Source organism: Oreochromis aureus, linkage group 7, assembly GCF_013358895.1.
Source record: "Oreochromis aureus strain Israel breed Guangdong linkage group 7, ZZ_aureus, whole genome shotgun sequence".
In the NCBI taxonomy this organism is placed as follows: domain Eukaryota; kingdom Metazoa; phylum Chordata; class Actinopteri; order Cichliformes; family Cichlidae; genus Oreochromis; species Oreochromis aureus.
This window is the reverse complement of record NC_052948.1, coordinates 20927793-20947772: the sequence shown is the minus strand read 5'-3', so window position 1 is coordinate 20947772 and position 19980 is coordinate 20927793. Positions and strand designations below refer to the sequence as shown.

Genomic DNA, 19980 nt, shown 5'->3' with positions numbered 1-19980 from the left:
GGCACACTATATGCTATACCTGCCTAGCCGGAAACAACAGACAGATACAGTTAGCTGTTAAATATAGTGGTGCGAGGAGCGGCTGATGAGACAGATATTTCCCTCAGGAGCTGGTGGTGGTGAAAACAGAGTTAAACAAAAGCAGAAATATTGGACTTTGTGTTTTGAAATTCATCAAGTGGCCAGAAACACAACTCCAGATAAATAATAATGGTGTTTCATGTCTGTAGGATGTGTTTGCTTTCAAAGGAATAATGTCAGCATTGAATTCACAGCTTGTTTCCACGGCCAACTAATGATATTAAGTTTGGTTTATGTTTTAAAGAACGTGACATTTAACACATAATATCTATTTCAAATATCACATGATTTATATGCTTTGCAGTAAGGATTCTTGTGTTGGTTGCTTCATGCAGGTGGCTGATCAACTGAAGAGGGAATGCTGTAAGGGTATGTGGATTAAGAGGAGACGTTGCTCATCTCACACCTTCAGCCTCCCACCTTCTGCACAGTAAGCAGATCCAGCGGCTCTTTGGAATCAGCAGGCCAGCAATTATTGCCCGTGAGTATTATTGCACTCCCAGAATTATTAAAAACTCACGCTGATCATCACACAGCATAAAGAATCTGACTTTCGTGGTGAGATCGTCTCTTAACTTCAGCATTATAAAAAAGCACTGCATCTGTGGACCTTCTCTGATACCTTTTAAACCAGCCACCAATTTACACAGTAAATGAAATTAGGAAGAAAAAAAACTTGACATTTGAAATGTGCGAGGATAATATAAATAGGTAGCTGGCAAAGACGTCTCACCGCATAGCAATCAGAAGAGACGCTTTGAGTATTGAAATAGCTGATCTCCTTATCTCATTGGCTTAATTAGGGTTAATACATCACAGCTCAGAAGTAACTCCTTGATTCACTTCACAGATCTCTCAAACAAATGCGTGTTTTTTTAAACACTAGTGATTTTTTTTAATTCAAACTTGTTTTTTGTAAGGTTTGACTTGCAGTCCCTGTTATTGTTGGGTACGGAATTTACCATTCTTTAATTGTTGGTAGCTAACAACTAAAATTTCATATCAGTGAAAATTTAGTTTATAGTTACTGCTACATTACTGCTATACTTGCCCACATACATTCATTTAAAAGGTTTGCATATTTCTTAATAGAATAAACCAGACAACACTGCCCACTCTTCTGTTGCAAAATAATTGTGTAGATACTGTAGACAGATCATTTCTGGGACGCAGGATACATTTTACCATACTCTGCGACTAAGTGTTTACTGTATGTTGTAGCAAAGCCCCCATATTTAAGTTGTGCTTTCTAGTTCACAGAAAGAATATAAGTTAAGTAGTGTACTAAAACATAGTTTGCCTTGTTTTTGCTGGGACTGCCGCAAAGTCACTTTCACTGCATGTTGCCTCCCTTAATAAACACCAGAAATTAAATACTATGTTATAGCTGGTCAGTAATAATAAACGTATAAAGCACTCAGTAAGAAAGTTATCCTGATGGAACCCTGTGCTCTACTCATTAGTGTACTTCTCTATAAAACTAAATTGTTCTCGCATTTACATTTAGGTAGCTACAATGTAATTAATGACTGGATATTAATTTGCTGTTAATAAAACATTCATTTCATGAAATGTATCTGAGTCAAAAGAGGAAAGGAAAGAGGAAATGTTTGTTCTTGATAACTGACATATAAGACATTAAACTCCTGGACTAGAGTTTGTAGTTCAAGTCCAGCTTAGTTTGTTTTGGCTTAGGGAAAAAATGTTTTTGCCGTTACTGTTTGGTATACAGTTCATTCACACTGACTTCACTTCCTAGAGGTGAAGTCAAGAGAGGTTACCTCTTTCCCCCATAAAGCCAAAATTTGACAACAACTCAAACTCTTTAAGGCATCCAAAGGGGAAAGAGTTAAAACTGCTGACCTTTAAAATATGCTTATTACTCCTGCAGAACAGCTGTGCCGTTACCATTACTGACAATCAATATGCTTTAGTTTAATTTACTTTCAGCTGTGCCTTGAAGAGAAAGGACGATAAGAAAAGTAGCTAAAATATATAAAAAACATGAAACAGATATTCACAGATTCAAGTCACTCTCTGTGAGCCGAAGTTCATGATGGCGGCGCGCACAGACGCAGCGGCTCACTGCTCCTCACGTTCGGTGTTTTGTTTTTTACTTTTTCTACGTGTATCTGTGTGGATGTGTGTGTTTTTTATTATTATACAACGAGTAGAGTCCACTTACAGTCGTCAGGACCTTCTGAGTTTGGGATTACGCTGTGCAAGGAGCATTACATCGGACTACCACCATTTTCACGGCATTCCGGAGGACATAATAAGAGCTCCAGGGTCTCCGTGGTTGGTTCTTCCCAGCGGCAAGACAAAGAGGAAACGTAAACAAAGGAGGCAAAAGCGTGGCTGCAGGGCGGGCCCACTAGCACGGCTAAAGAAACAGCCATTTAAGCCACCGCTTCCGAGTATTTTCCTCTCTAACGTCAGGTCCATAACCAACAAAATCGACGAACTGAGATTACAGATTGCAGTCAACAAGTGTGTACGGGACAGTAGCATAATATTACTCACAGAGACTTGGCTGCAGCCATCAATTCCGGACTCGGCTATTGAGCTAGCAGGCTGCACGGTCCACCGTCACGACAGGAACGCCACTCCGGTAAGATCAAAGGAGGGGTTTATGCATCTACACCAATGACAGCTGGTGCAAAACACAAAGATTGTAGACAGCCACTGTTCCCCGGATTTGGAATATTTGACTGTGAAGTGCAGACCCGTCTACATACCTCGCGAGTTTACTGTTGTCATGGTAACGGCCGTGTATGTACCACCCGATGCTAATGCTAACTCGGCCATGGAGGAGCTGCACAAGACAATAAGCAACCAGCAGAACTCCCATCCAAACGCAGTGCACATTATAGCTGGGGACTTCAACCATGCTGATTTAAGGTCAGTATTCCCCAGATTTGAACAGCATATTAAATGTGCAACCAGGGGAAAAACACATTGGATAAAGCCTACAGCAACATCCAAAAAGGCTACAGAGCAACCCCTCTACCACATCTAGGTTTGTCAGACCACATGTCCGTGCTGCTGATCCCTGCATACACTCCCATTAGGAGAAGAGCCCCCCCAGTCACAAAAACTGTGAAAACCTGGCCAGAAGGTGCATCACATCAGCTGCAAGACTGTTTTGAAAACACGGACTGGAGCGTGTTTGAACATCAGGACCTCGAAGAGCACACAACATCAGTGCTCTCATATATTAACTTCTCTGTCAACAGTGTCACTGTGGACAAACGTCTCCGGTGTATTCCAACCAGAAACCCTGGATGACTAAAGAGGTCCAGGTCCTGCTGAAGCAACGTGACGCCGCTTTTAGATCCGGTGATGGTGTGCAGTACAGTGCAGCCAGATCTGAGTTGAAAAGAGGCATCAGAGAAGCCAAGGCAGCGTACAAGAGAAGGATCGAAGACCACTTCAGCACCAACAACTCACGACAGGTATGGCAAGGAGTTCAGCACTTAACCAACTACAAACCTTGCAATACCACATTGACTGAGGGCAATGCGGAGCTTGGAGGAGCTGAACCACTTCTTCGCACGCTTTGAGGTGAAGGGACCAGAGGCAGCAGCAGCAAAAACATCGGACAGCAGCAGCAGCCCAAGCCTCATAGTGCAGGAATATGAGGTGAGGCGCACACTGAGGGCAGTGAACCCCAGGAAGGCCGCCGGACCAGATGGGGTAACCGCAAAGGTCCTAAAAGAGTGTGCAGACCAGCTGGCTGGGGTCTTCACTAAGATCTTCAACACTTCACTGTCCCAGTCCTGCATCCCGCCGTGCCTAAAGTCAGCCACAATTGTCCCACTGCCAAAGCGCACTAACATTAGCAGCCTCAACGACTACCGACCAGTTGCTCTAACACCTGTTATAATGAAGTGCTTTGAGAAACTGGTCCGACGTCACATCATGTCCTGCCTGCCACCCACACTCGACCCACTCCAGTTCGCATACAGAGCTAACAGATCAACTGAAGATGCCATTGCTACAACGCTCCACACCACCATATCTCACCTGGAAGTGCAGGGCCGTTACGCCAGGCTGCTCTTTGTTGACTTTAGCTCTGCTTTCAATACGATACTCCCGGACAGACTAATAGTTAAACTGCTGGAAATCGGACTTCCTTCTACCACCTGCCGCTGGATCAGAGACTTCCTGTCAGACCGTGTACAGAGAGTTAGAGTGGGGCCTCATCTTTCCTCAGCCCTCAGCCTCAACACTGGCTCTCCACAAGGCTGTGTACTGAGTCCCCTACTGTACACTCTGTACACACATGACTGTGTTAGTACCCACCCAGACAACGCAGTCATCAAGTTTGCAGATGATACCACCGTGGTGGGGCTCATCTCAGGGGAGATGAGACGGCGTACAGAGCTGAAGTTCAGAGGCTGTCAGATTGGTGTGTAGATAACAACCTGGACCTCAATACCACCAAGACAAAAGAACTGGTAGTTGACTTCAGAAGGAGGAAGTCCGAGCTGCAGCTTGTCAGCATCAACGGGAGTGCGTGGAAAGGGTCTCCAGTTTCAAGTTTCTGGGTGTGCACATAGACACAGACCTCCAATGGAGCTCTAACACCTCTGCGGTCTTAAAGAAGGCCCAACAGCGTCTCCACTTTCTGAGAATCCTCAGAAAAATGGACCTGAAGAAGGAGCTGCTGACCGTCTTCTACCGCTGCTCCATTGAAAGTGTGCTGACATATTGCATCGGTGTATGGTTCTCCAGCTGCACCACAGCACACAGAAAGGCACTCAGAGGGTCATCAATATGGCCCAAAAATCATTGGACATCCTCTTCCCTCCCTGAAGGACCTGTACAGCACTCGCGCTGTCTCAAGAGGGCACGCAGCATCCTACGAGACTGTACACACCCAGGACACCGGGTGTTTAAGCTGCTGCCGTCTGGCAGGAGGTTCAGGCTGCTGAGGTCCCGAACAAACAGACTCAAGGACAGCTTTTACAACAGGGCAATAGCCCTAATCAATGCAAATAGCTGACCTGATTGGCTACCTGCCTGGACTTTTTTTAGGGGGAGGTAACAATGTTTAAAACAATAACAATAATAATATTTATATTTATAACAAGGTGCAATAATAATTAATGTGCAATAATAACAGTGTGCAATACACATAACACTTATTCTTCTTTTTTATTTCTAAGTTAATATACTGTGTTGTGTTGTTTGTGTTGCGTTGTGATGTGTCATATCGTGTCGTGTTGTGTTATATGTAGTACCGACGTAGGACAGTTTTTCCAATTTCATTGTACTACTGTACTATGTATGACTGTGCAATGACAATAAAGAATTATCTTATCTTATCTTATCTTATCTTATCATAATTGTATACACTTGTGTACCTCTTTTAAAACTCTACTCACCATTAATCTCCAGTGATCCATTTCCATAGGCCATCACTTTTTTCCTCACTGCCCTACTTTCATCTGTCTGTTGTTTCATTTCATGACTTTTCATGACTTTAACACACATTAAGCTACCTTTATCTTGCTTGTTTCAATTGACTCTTTTTACTGCACATTGCCAGCATATTGACCCAATTTTTTTTTTCATGACAGGCTCATGCGATCTTGACCTTGTTACAGCAAGAAATAGAAGAAAGGGCTAAGGAGTAAAAACTGAGCTCTATTAGGTTTGTGTACCTCAGTAATATGTCCAGTGGACTGTAACTATCTCCCTGCGGATGACTAGACATCTATGCTTTTCAAGGGAGGAGCATTGAAGGAAGTGCCATCACTTCAGCTCCTCTGTGCCAATTGCTCCAAAATGGCCAATTTCCTGTCTAGGATGTGTGTTTTCACATTTTTATCATCCCCAGCCGTAGTTATCTAGTTGCGCTTAGGGCCATCAGTCATCGATGCTGCGTTTAGAGGAAGCCGATGTGCAGTAAAACTGACGGACGGCCTTCCGCATGACTGAAGATGTATGAGACATGCAGGCAAGCTAGTGGGGATTTTATTTATTTATTTATTTTTTATAATATTTTCAGTGCCGCCAAGAGCTGCCAAGAGGGAAAACAGCATTACTTAGAATGCCGATGACTGAAGAATTTTGGAATTCTTTAGAGTGACTTTCTGATGTTTTATTTTGTGGCTGTTATGAGGCTTTCTTATATCAAAGGAGAAACAGTGTTGGTTTAAACAACAAACCAATTTTTAAAAGGGAATTATTTTCAGATCTATTGCAGTACAGCCTAGTTTTAGAAGAATGGCATGTGTACATCTTTTGTGAAAATGTTCTGGAAGTAGTTGAGAATCAAATCAATCAAAGTGGAATTTGTGCAAATTTTGGCACCAATCAGTCCATCCATCAGTCTCTTTACTTTTCTGTGTTCAGTTGCTTTACACTTACAGACATCTTCCAGCTGAACCAAGACATTATTCAAAGACAGATTTTGGTTGTCTTTGCTTGTATGCAATCCTTTAGAATGCAGTACGATAAAATAAAGAAACTGCATGACCATTTTTTGAATCATGCTAAATAGGTTAAAGCTGTGCATTTACCAGTTTTATTCTTCTACGTCAGCACAAAAGCTATCAGAAGCTGTTATACCTTAAGAATGAACATTTTACTGTATGTTCTGCTGGAGAAGATAATAACTATGTACAGCATCAGAAAATGATTTATCATTTGCATAAGAACAGCGAAGGGACGCCTCTCAGCAAGCTCTAATGAGAAATGCTTCCTGTTCAGTTGCTTGCTTACTTACTTGGTTTCTTAATTGTTAACGTTCTTCACTGCATGAAAGTTCATCCATCAGCAAGACAAGTGAGATACATAAAGTTAAAAAAAAAAGATGCACAGAAAACCCATTTAGTTAATGTCTGTGAGTCTGTCTTTTTACAACAAAAACAAAAACGTATCTGTTGTTGGTATGCAAGTGAAATCTGCTTCTACCGCTCCTTGTTTTCGTCACAGCAACTGCATTTCAAACATGATACCCTGCCAGGTTTTTTTAGTTATATCTGACACCATGTCTGGTTTTACTTGGTTTGAAATTGATGAATCACTTCTCAAAGAATGGTTGAGTGAAGCCGTCTGTGTATTTTCAGTACCTGCAACATAATTGGTTTCTCATGCTTTAGGGCAGCACATTGTTCTTTGTCTAATTAGAGACAATTCCCTCCAGTTGGACCCTTTCATTTTCACTACAAGTTGTCAAAAGTAGATCGTATTCTGATTTCACCAAAGGATACCTTTAGGCCAACCATTTAAAATCAAATAAGCTACACTGGAATTTCTGTTTGTATTTCATGTAAACTCTGTTTGAGCTATTAGAACAAAATATTTTACGCCTGGACTGACATTCAAAGCTTTTTTGACGAATAGTAATCTCGACAGCTTTACTCTCAAAGTATCGATGCACACTGAAATATGAAACACGGGGGTAGAAATCAGCTGTCATTATCGCTAACAACTTTTCCTCTATATAATTTTGTGATGTGAAATGTGAAACAGTTAACCGTAAATAACAAAGGAATATGCTTCACTACGAAGAGAAATGAATACCATGGTGTTTAAAATTTGTTTTAGAAAAAGGATCATTTGTATTTATTTTAAAAAAAAGGTAGTAAAAAAAAAAAAAACATTAGCACTGGCAGCCATGTCTACTTGGCTGCCAGTGCTACTAGTGTTACTACAAGAAAAGTAGTGTGTTGTCTTTTATGACACAATAATTATGTCATCTTCTTTTCATATGCAGCTCCCGTTTCTTCTGAATCCCTGTTTCCTTTTTTGTTAAAAGTGTATTCACTTGACTATTTCATTGATCGAGTAACAAATGCAAAGGACGTTTTTTTCTGTTAGAAAGTACCCGTCGTCTGCTTCTAGATTGTATTTTCATAAAATACACAATATCTAAGAATGGCACCAAAGGCAACGCGTCCCTGTCCTTCAGCATACAAACATAAAAACATGCCACGCCTGTAACGAATAAAAATCTTTCCAGTCGTGACTTTGCCAAAGGCAATGAAAATGCCAGGGTTGTTATTGTTTAGTCCTGTCCTAGTATTCTAGCTGTTAAGCATGTAAACTTGCAGTGAGCGCATAATGTTTGTTACCGAGACCTTTCATTGTCCTTAGCTTTGATGAAGGAACAGAACACAACAGGTTGTGGTCTTGAAATTCAGGAGCATGAGTAATATCTACAGTGTTAATAGTCCCCCAAAAATCTCTCCTGCATTTAATTGAAGGTGAGCAAATATAAAATCAGTAAAGAAAAAAATATAAAAGCTTTTCAAGCATCTTATATTAAAAAATCTGAAATTTCAGATATGCTGTTAAACCAGCTCGTTAGTGTTTGATAAGGCAATCAGGTTGCTTATGTTTCTGTGAGAGATTATGACATGCTTCAAAGTTTACGTGGACTAATGGTAACACTTTATATACAAAATATTGTTAATGAATGGTAAATTGCTATTAAATGAAACTTTAGATCATGTTAATTTACTAAAAACAAACAAAGGGATTATAATGTTTACTGTCAACTAGTCGGTATTAATGTGTTACTCTGTCATTAGTTTATTTATATCAAATAATTATTTACAGAGGTTTTCCTTTTCAAAAAAGGCTGGAATCATATCCTTTACCAGCCTCAGTTGCTTTCTGAAAGCATTTATATTAATTGTATTACCTTAATAACATGATAGCCTTGTTTGCTTAAACTTTAAACAAAAACAGCTACCAGTAAATGGTATAGAGTTTCCATTTCAGATTTATGGTCATTCATGTTTTGGGGGGATTTTTCTAGCACTGTATGTTGGAAATCTTTAGTATCCTTACAGCAAACCTTTAAAACTGACTATTGCAGTTATTCTATTAGTCTGTAAATGTATCCACACTGAGCTTTTCTAACCTTAAAGCTACAAATGTAAAAGGGCTGATACACAGTTCAGCATCTTTAACTCACTATTAGCTCTGGATTTTAATATGAACCCCAAACAGCTGTAGAAAGAACATATGATTTAGGATTATGCCTTTAATGGAAAGTTAATTTGAGACGTTTACTTTGTTCAGTCGAAATGTCATCCAGCTATTCAGAGCATATCTGAAGTTCAATGGTTCTTGTTTAAACAGGCTGATGTGGTGGTGAAAAAGAGCTAAAAGGCTTGGGGGGGAAAGGGTTGTTAATTTAAGGGGAGGTCACGTTGCCCAAGAGTTTAATTTGATTTTTGAGAAGTCTTTTCTATTCACAACTGAATATCAGTAAGTTTTTTTGCCTTTCAGCTTGACCTACTATTCACCTACTTTCGACACACACTCACATACAGACGTGCAAAATATGATAAGAGAAAAATCACCCCCTTGCACAGCATTTTGCCTCTCTGTCAATAGGCAAAGATTGCAGTTCAAAAGTAGCCTTGTTTTTCTTTTTAAAATAAAGCTGAGGCAAAATAAGCCTTGATCTCTTGGAGCAAAAAGTGTGTTTGTGGAAGATTTCCTCTAATCCTTGAAGCTAAGTGCAAAACAAGAATCCAAGGTCAGCTTTCCAAGTGATGCAGGGGCCATATTTCTATCATATAAAGGGATTTACACAGTGGAGCTCTGTGGTGTGTAGCTTTTCTGCTTCCATTGTCTCAAGAATATACACCAACTCTGCATGTTTACATAAGCAGGTATGCAGCCTCCAATGTATCACACAAAGCAAAAGTGCATGCTTGAATGACACCACCCAGGTTTTTCTTTGTATTGTATGTATGTTGGTTTTGGCATGAGGTGCTGAGGAGCATAAGAGATGCTTTTGTGCATCATCACATGTAATATGAAGAAGCTCATTTCTAACTTTAATTTGAAAAGTTCTTTCTGTAAAGGCGACTGCTCTTCTTGACACGCAGTAGATAAGAAATTCAGATACATTATGATTTTCCAGGAATTTGCATTCTTGTGAATGCATGTGTAGGTGTATTACATATGCGTCACTACTGGGAATGATATTAAAATAGCTGAGGGAATTAATCTCTATTGCTTATGATGTATGTTTTAATGGTCCCCTAAATGGATATTCAGTAGTCATTAATCTTACATATGAAATGGGTTCTGTAATCATTTCCACAAGGACTTTGCTCAGAAGAAATGACAGCAGGACATCAATGTATTTCCAAAATTAATGTGTAATCACAAAAGGGAATGGGGTGATAATTTTTTAACATTATTTTTTCTTACATTACAAGAAAAAAATACAGCTGTGCAGAAGTGAGTAATGGAGTGAGATATTGTAGAAGTATAGCAGTTTGTTGGAAATATGTTTAGTTTGTAAACAGATTTTGGGCTCAAGGGTGAGCAGCAACTTCCTCTTGTAAAGGTTTAGTTTTATCTGTCTAAAGGCTGTTGGGGTGAGACTCAGCTTTTAAAATGATTGAAAAGCATTAGTGCATGAAGGTCATTGCCCCACATATTGGCAAGCGCCTTATGCTACCAAAGATTATACTACTGAGTCTCATCCAAGGTTGGCAGCGATAATTTGGAGCTAAAGCTACATATAAATATTGGTGTGTTTAACAGATAAGTAATAGCTTACAGTGCATGGTGAGGTGGTGATTTTAAAAAAGAAAAACATGGACAAAAGTCAGGCCAACATATTTAATGAAAGTTGTCTTAGCAACAGGGGCATGGTAAGCTGGCTTCACTGTTTTGTCTTAACTACAATCACTGTAGATTTGGCTTTCAGGAATACCTAGGGTGATGACTTTTTGATCCCATTCAGTGTAAATCAAACTACAAACACATAAAGCTTTGATAGTATTTCAGTTATAACAGTCTAACTGCAGTGAGCCAAATGACAAGATTTCTTTGTCAACAAAAATCTGGATACTTCTGTTTTCAAATGGTTTTGGGAAATAATCCAGTCATTAAAAACTAAACCTGACAGAAAATCATATCTCATATAATTAGTAGAGAATTATAAATGAAAATAAATACAAAATATAAGAAGAAGGGCCTGTGGCTGCCTTTTTGGTTGTGCCCCAAAGGTATTTCTGAGGTTCCTGCTCAAAAATGACATGCCCAAAATAATTAGAGTAGTTCTCTTCAATTACAAACTCTGTGTAAACAATCTTGGTATCAAAATAAAGCTAACACTTGTGAGATTTCACCAGAGGTGTAAATATGACTGTGTCAAAGTTACTGAGGTTGGAACATAGAAAAAGTAAGTCGATATTTTCCTTGCCTAATTTATTTTTGGATTTAATCGCATAATCACTTTGAAAAAATGCTTCAGTAGACAATAAACTCAAGAAAACCAGTAATCAAATCAACATATGAACATGATCTGTGCAAAGATTGATGCTGTTGAAGTGAAACACTGAGGTTATTTATTTGGTTTTTCAGCTCTTTCCTGATTTAGTTTGCTTCATTTTGCTTTTGATATTTGGGCTGATCAGGCGTGATTTACTATAATTGAGGGTGTGACTTTTTACTAAATTGTTCAAGTCCAAGGGCACTATTATTAGGTGCAGCTGTTGATGGACACGTGGGATGTTATCGGTTTTATTAGAACATTATTATCCTTTTCTGCGTGTTCATATAGTTCATTGACTTCACTGAAGTCATTTCTGATCATTATTGTACCCTGTGGAGAAATCAACTGGGAAAAAGGAACAAAATTATATAAAAAATTTGAATACGCAAACATAAAGTATTCTCGTGACACATTATAGAGCAGAATCCCAGATGAAGGTAGGAGATAGACGAGATAGAGTTTAGATTCTGGTGCTGGTGGGGGTGCAACAAAGTAACCAGATGGTTGATGGGGACTTTGATTGGGATGCCTTGGACGACCCAAACGTCTTAAAGAACATAAGCAGATAAAGTATAGGAGAAAGGTACTAACAATGTAATTTTACAGTGGGACATTGGAAGTGATATTAAAAATGGAAAATAGAGGTGCAAGAATAGCCCATATCAGAACAGACTCACAGAACAGAACACCTTTCTATTTTTTCCTGTCCACACAGTAAGCAGTTTGCATCAGTGTGGTGACCAGAGACCGCAGAAAGTTAATGAGATTCAAGTAACAATGGGAAGGGGAAAAAAGCCAGCTATGCAAAATGGGAATATCCCAAGATAAACTTTTCTCAAACTTTTCTTTGAGGTGGGCAACTGACTACCAGTGACAATGCAGAAAACCAGTTATTGACGTATGACAGGTGTAGTCTATGCCACTGTGAGTTTTCCCAGTCAGGATGAGTGTCAGCGTGTGGTTTGTACACACAGTTATTCATTTGACACACTTAGGTTCAGACACTTATGTGCTTAGCAACTACATTAGAGCCAAATGGAGCCTTGAATGTTTGCACACAACCGTCAGCGGGAAAGCAATGTGCAACAAGCAAATCACTCCCTGTTAGGACGCAACTTTTGCATTTAACGGTAAGTGATGCCAAGATTCCCCCCCGTCCTTTCGTTAGTCCATAATGTAGCCTTCGCAACAGACACGTGTTTTGTTGCTCAGTTCACTTACAGAGGACGGGGAAACAAGAAAAATCTCTGTTACCTGATTAATGTCCCACTCACTGAGCACACAGAGAAAAATGAAATCATTTCTGTTTTGTTTCGGGTGTGACCTTGCAAAAATCTTAGGTGTATTTTTTTCTTGTCTCTTCAGCTTGCACATACTACCTGCCCTTTTATAAATTTCTGTCATACTTTGTTGCATCCTGTCTCACAAACACATTTTTCAGCCAATTTTATTTTAATCTACAACCACACTGGTGAAAATGGTTTTTGACAGAACATATTTTCTCATATATAACTACTGAATAGCTGCAGACAGAAAACATGACATGTATTACATAACATTTTAAAGATGTCTGGGTAGGTTCTCTCAGTCATCCAGGTCACGATAGTCTAAGGAGCTTAGAAAAAAAGCGACTGCACTTCTTTAAGTTTCTTGAAGACATTTTACCTCTCATCCGAGAAACTTCTTCAGTTCTAAGAACAAAGGGACGAAACAACATTTTAAAGACTTACACTGCATTGCTTGGTGGTTTCAACTGACTTTGAATTCACAAAAAGTAAAAGTGGTCAGTGTACCTCACCTGCCTGTTTCAGTCCACCTAGACATGAGGCAATTGTTGATGAAACAGTAATTTTAGATACTATGGACTGGAATTACATGATAAACAAGTGATGTTATTAGTTTTTCTTGTTTAATATTGTTAATGCTATACATCCATTTTTAGTCTGCAATTCAATTATTATTATTAATTTATTTTTATTTTGTTGGAAGTGTTGTTTGTAAGAAACAGTTTACCAGATCCATTGTATGAAATATGGCATCTGAAGAGCTTCACTTTTGAACATCAGATTTCGTGTTTCTGTGTATGAGCGATTGTAGATGTTGTTTCTGTTTCTTGCATTAAATGAACAATCTATGACAGTTTATTTGAAGTTCAGGGGAAGTAGCCACTTTATTTGATACTGCATCAACCAGAAATATGGTACCTCTGAAAAATGCATAATTTAACAAGGAATTTCTATTACACTAGTACCTGTGAAAATGAAAAAAAATCTAGCAGGTACAATTTTATTTTCAGATTTCCTCTTAAAGTAGCTTCGAAATCTAAATATTATTTTTTCTGTCAGGGCACACAGACTCTCATATTTGTGTTAATGTTGGGAACTGGTTGTCCTGCTTTGCCACATTAACATATCCAGTGAGGAGTCTCAAGAAATAAACAACATAGGAAAAAAAAAACCCTCATCTGAGCATTTCTATGTAACCCATTTTTCAGCAAGTTTTGTGGTTGTTCCAGATGCAGGATTATTGCAGGATCAATTAAAGTATACTTACTTTGAATGTGCAATCCAAGAGAAACTGGTTAAACTACATGACTTTAAACAGCATCAAGATCATTTCTATTGTCAGCTCCTAGCTGACTTAGCTGACATCCACAGTGTTTCCTGAATAGTTTCTAAACTCTTAATCCAATTGGTTTGTTCATACGACAATGAAATATAGCGTCGGTTGCTAAAAAAGAAAACTCTCCCATTTTTCAATTTCTACTGCTGCATGTTTAAATTGTATCAGCCCTGGATTTTTTTAATCTTCCTTTTACCTGCATAATAGTCAAAGTTGATGACAGAAAATTCTGTCACATGTGATACACAGTGGGAACAATAAACCAGTTCTCTCTGTGTGTCTCACTTGCTTACATAAGAAGAGAAAGACAAACAAATAACAGTCAATATGCAGCCCAGCAAGCTATGCTTATTGTCTCTTCAAGCAGAAACCCATTTTCTCAAGGTACTGTAGACACGCGAGAATAAAAGACAATGATCACAGAGGTATTCCTCCTGAAGGTCAAGAGCAGAGGAAACGGAAGCCAAGAAATTACTTTTTCATCCACAGTGAAAAATGTAAATCTAAATAAATCATGATTTGATTCCTCACATATTTTTTTTACCATAATGTTTTACTTTCTGTAAAAAAATTATCAATCAAGTAAGATAGAAAGATAGAAAGAAAAGTAGTGGCATAAGGTGAAGGAAAAACCTGAAATTCCCTTTAATTTATATTCTTTGTATTGCTTATTGGCTTTATTCAATGTAACAAATAAATAAATAAATACAAAGCTCTCAATGTAAAAGGAAAAAAAACAGCCAGTTGTTTGCAATTTAATTGTATTTTAATGAACAACATAATTTGCTCTAAAATTACTGGCTTCAGCTTAACTCAGGTGAAGATGGACATTCTTTGTTCTTCTCTACCCTTGAGAGCTGTGGAGTGTGCCAGTACAATGGCAAGACAGTAAGCAGACTTTAATTGATTCCGCCAATTACTCCGTCTGCTGGCAACAAAGTGTGGCAAGTTACAGTGAGAAGCAAATCGGTTTAATGAGACTAGGTGTCCCCGGCCTGGTTTCAGGGAGTTTGACGAGCAGAATACTGCAGTTGGCTGTGATGATACACGACACAGATCACAGCAACAGCCCATTACATCCAAACCTACTGTATCTTGCAATGTGGGAATGTAGCCTTTCAACACACTTTTTACAGTGACATCATCTAAGCCGCCTGTACGCAGAAGATTTATATGTTCACGGCAAGGTTTAAGAGTGCTTAATAGCACATGTGATGTGATATTTTTCATCATGTCTGCTTTCATGTTTAAATTAGTCTTTATTCTCTTTGGTCTTTTTCAGTGGAAAACCAGTCTAGAAATATAGCCTCAGTGAAAGCATGAACTAGCTGTTTGACAAATAACCTTCTATGGTATCAAGTGGCAGTAACTAATGTGTTGCATCTGAGGAAAATAGCATTGATTGTGAGAGTCATTTACTCCCTATTGAGAAGCAATTTGTTTGGTCTTTTTTTTTTTTTTTTTTGCAGAGTGTGAAGTATGGTTATACAATACTGGAGATGTAAGTCTGTGGGTGGGAGGTAGAGCAGATGATGTGTGCCACACCAAAGTTCTAGGCAGAGGTGCCTTAATGATCTGAATTGCCGATCTTTGAAAAAGAATGAATGGCAAAGAATCATTTGCAAAAAAAAGGAAAAAAAGATACATCAAGGTGATCACAGATCAAACCCTTAGAGCACAGCTCCCAGTCTTTCCTTCTACCCACTATTACTCACACCTCTGTGAATATCATGGTTGGAAGGAGAAAGCAATGTTAGATAATGGTATTATCAAGGGAATTACATTAGAACCCTTGAGACTTCAAAAAGGGTTCTTTACAAAAGCAATTATGCAGCTTGTTTGTCTCAGAGCTTTCTTATCCCACAACTTTGTGTCAATAACCTTAAAAGAAAATAGCTAAGTAGGGCTCAAGGGGCTGTAGAAAATATCACTGAAGGTCGCATTTAGACTTTCCTGTAGCGAGAAGGGTAGTTTACAAAGGTGCTAAAAGAGCTGGATGTTTTCTGCTTTTTCAGGACATGAAGATTAATTACAGGGTCACATTAAAGATTGGCACAGGCTTTAAAAGCCTCAGTAGACACACAGTGTGGAGCCGCAGTACACTGGAGTAAACATCTGCATTACACAATGGGAGAGAGTTAGGATAAATTACATGTTCAGTCTTTTAAAAGCCATGAGTTTCACACTCTGATTTCACTTGCACATTCAACAGACAATTTCTTACAAGTTAATCCATCAAAACAGCTTTTGATGTTGATGACAAAAAAAGACAAAAAAACCCTCCAAAAACCAAAAATATATAATGGCCTTGCAAAGATGCGTATTAAATTAGAAAAGGGTGTAGCCTTTTTAAAGCATGACATAAATAAGCTCATACATTTGTAATTTTGTATAAACACATAACAACTCAAAGGTTTAAACAATGCCAACGATTCTATTCTATTAATAAAAAATCATTTTGTTTCATACTGCAGGGTGTATTATGTACATTGTAACAACAAACTACTTCACATTAAAAAGCGCACTGCCTTTCACTCTCAACCTCTGTTCAAGGCTATTTAGGCTTGTCACGAAACCTGAAATGACTGAATTGATGATGAGCAATTAATTTCTTTCCAAATAAAGACACAAGGTCGTCCTTTGAGTTTGCTGCTGTTTCCTTTCAAAATAATCCAGGTATAAAAATGAATGTAATCAGTGGTGAAAAAAAGAAACGCGACAAAGCGTTACAAAACACGCTTACTGTTTATAGGTAAAACACATTTCATGATTTCCTAAAAAGGACAGGGAAGAAAAACACACACAGGACTGGCTTTATGAAAACATTCATTCTGGTGCTTTTATTTGTAATCCATTTCAATCATAAACATACTGATTTTGCTGTATTTGCTAGTTCATTCTCCTTACATTTAACACTGTAACCAATACAGGTTGTTTCTGATGCCATACATATAAATAAATAGTACACACACACACAACGTGAAACCACTTATTCTTGGAGAGTGACGACATAAAATATGACAAATCCGAAAATTGCATGAACGCTAAATTTGTATTTTTTCTCAAAAAGAAATGTAAGTTAACAAAAACTAACATGTATGAATCACATTTCTCTGCTTACTTAAGGAGACAGTCTTGGGTTTACTTGGTGATATGCCACTAAGTCAACCAGACATTGTTAGATTAGTGATGCCACCAAAAACCTCCACATTAACAGCCAGATAGCCCAGGTATGCAATCTCGCTAGCGTGTGCTGGCTCTGCGCTGGGGCCTCCTTTAGATGTCCAAAACTCAAATCTCACTTTGGAGGCACACAGGAGGCATCCTGGCCAGATACACTGACCACCTCAACTGGTTCCTTTTAAAGTGATGAAATAGCAGTTATACTCTGAGGCCCTGTCAAATAACCAAGCTTGTTACCATATTACCATATTTCTAAAGCTGAGCATAGGCAACCTTCTGAGGTTACTTTTTTCTGCTGTTTGCATTTGATTGCCCTCAGCTTATGAACGTAGGTAAGGAATGTAAATCAGCCAGGAATAAACAGATTTGCTTTCACATTCACTTCTCTTCACCACAACAAACTGGTACAATGTCCGCATCACTGCCATTTGCCAGTGTCGCACTCCCTCACTCCACAAACAGACCCCAAGATACATAAACTCCTCCAAGTTGCTCCTGACCCACATTGGGGAATTTCACCCTTTTCTGGCTGAGAACAACGGCCTTAGATTTCAAAGTGGTAATTCTCATTTAAGCTGCTTGACACTCACGCTGCAAACTATCCTAGTGTAAGCTGGAGGTCATGGCTAAAGCGAATAGAACCACATCATCTGCAGAACAGCAGAGAGCAGACAGCAGAACATGTTTCACCTTTCATCCATTGGCTAGGATAGAAATTCTGTCCATAAATATTATAAACCGTACCAATGACAAAGAGCAGCAGAGGCTGAGTTACCCGCACTAAGCTAAACTAGCTAGCCAAACACTAAAACACACAGTTTGCCTCACTCTTTTCACCTCTTTTCACCCTGGCATGAAAAGAGGAGTAAGCAGTTAGATGTTTTTCAGGAGCAAAGGGAAAACACCTTTTTCAAGAAGAGCTTCCAGCTGAAAATTGGACATTCACATCAGTAGGTGGAGTTTTCCTCTCTCCCAGGAGTGTCATTGCTGCTCAAATTGGGGCTTCCAGTTTAGCAGTATCAAGTCTCCTTTTTCATGCGTGGCATGACCAGGGTATGCCCAAGCTGTCTCAGGTAGATCTGGAGGCGTCCCCAGTGTCCTATTAACTTCTGGGAAGTTCCCCATCCACTTAACAAAGGCAGCAATAGCATCTGAGTTTTTATTCTTTGAAATGTCTGACAGAGTGCTCTTATCTCCCTTGATACTGTATGATATTTTATTTTAGGACCCATGGCAGATATTAACCAAATAATTTATTAAATCTTCATGGGAAAAATTAGGTGTTTTTGACTGGGACTGCAACACATTTTTTTATTTTTAAAAAAAGCACTAATAAAGACAGAAAAAAGGGGGACAAAATTGTTGACAAAGTCATAAAAATTAGAATGAGATACAGCAACAATATATACATAGTACAGAGTGAGGTGCTTGATTTGTCTATAAACAACAATGTTTAGCTACTTTTGGAGGAATAGAAAACATGATGAAAGAAATTATTTGTCATGCTTTTTGCAAATGGAATAGAGTGTAAACAGGTGGCTACAACATGTATTATTCTACATGGTTTGCAGAGCCTACCTTGCCCTGTCAATCGTTCTGGAGACCTTTTAATCCAGTGACTTCCCTGTGGCATTGGCTTGACTCCAGCTGTGAGCAGCAAGTGTTTATTGGCTGTGGTATCAGTGGGATACTTGTGGTGGCCCGCCTCACCTTTAATTCTGAGATTCTTGCCAAGGCTGTGACAAGCATCTCTTTGACTTCAGCGGAAGTAAAAATTTAAGCCTATGTGAGGATCCTAAATAGAGTAAATGAAAGGCATATCCACAGCTGTCCCAGAGGATTCTGGTCCTCTGCTGTTTTCTTTTGTTTTTCTTTGTTTTGTTTTTTTTTTTACAGGAAAAATATTAGATCATTACTGCATTCTTTGGACTTTCCTAATTATGACTTTAAAAATCTTTGTATCTAATGAAGAACTATAGAATCATGAAATATTGTCAGATTGTGATGCTGTTTATACTAATTAGTCTAATAAAGCATTGCAATTAAAGGTCAAAACTTCCTTTGGAAAATGGGTCAAGTTAAGTCCTAATTATGCATTATTATGTGCCCACTTGTGAATAAGAATAGATGAATCCATAACATATTCCACAGCATATATATTGTGTAGCCTATATAAGATTTTTTTTAAAAAATAACACGTTAATCTAAGGTGTATTTAATATTCTCTATATTAATTATACAGTAACATATCCTGGATACAACATAGGAGTCAAAACTAAACTTTGGGATTATGATACCTGTTATAGAACACCATTGTTAGAGCAGAAATAGTTGAATAGTTATATGCCTTTCCTTCCTTTGTCTTGGCATATAATTAACCTTCAATCATCATTTCACTCATCAGTGTCAAGAATAATTCTATAAATTAAATATAGCACCACAGGGGGCTCCTTGTGTGAAAGAAGTCACCTACTATTTTATAATAGTTCTTCTGAGATTAAAAAATGTGATAAGTCCTCCCACCATGAAAGGCTTTAATATCTGACAGCATGTGCTGCCAAAGTTATTACTTTAGAATGCTTGAGCTCAAGGCCAGAACAGTGAACCCAGCTACTGTAAACACGCACCGGAGACACATCCACATTACATCAGAGTCACTATGACGTGGATTAAAACCATAAAAAAGTAAAATAAGATTACAATTCACAGGAACAGCTAAATATAAAGGTGCACTTAAAGAAGCTCATATTTCAAAGGATATACTAAATGTGTTTTTGCTACATTTGTTTCTGGGAGCTGAGGAACTTTATCATTCTTCAGTTGTTTTGTGT

General features: G+C 38.5%; 1 protein-coding gene across 1 annotated transcript in view; it reads left to right on the top strand.

The window, feature by feature from the left end:
- Positions 1-443: 443 nt before the first annotated feature.
- lingo1a (leucine rich repeat and Ig domain containing 1a) overlaps positions 444-19980 on the top strand; it is a 60523-nt gene continuing 40986 nt past the window's right edge. The window contains exon 1 of the mRNA XM_039614391.1: positions 444-562. The gene's annotated coding sequence lies outside the window, so the exon portion shown is untranslated. The remainder of the gene's footprint in view (positions 563-19980) is intronic.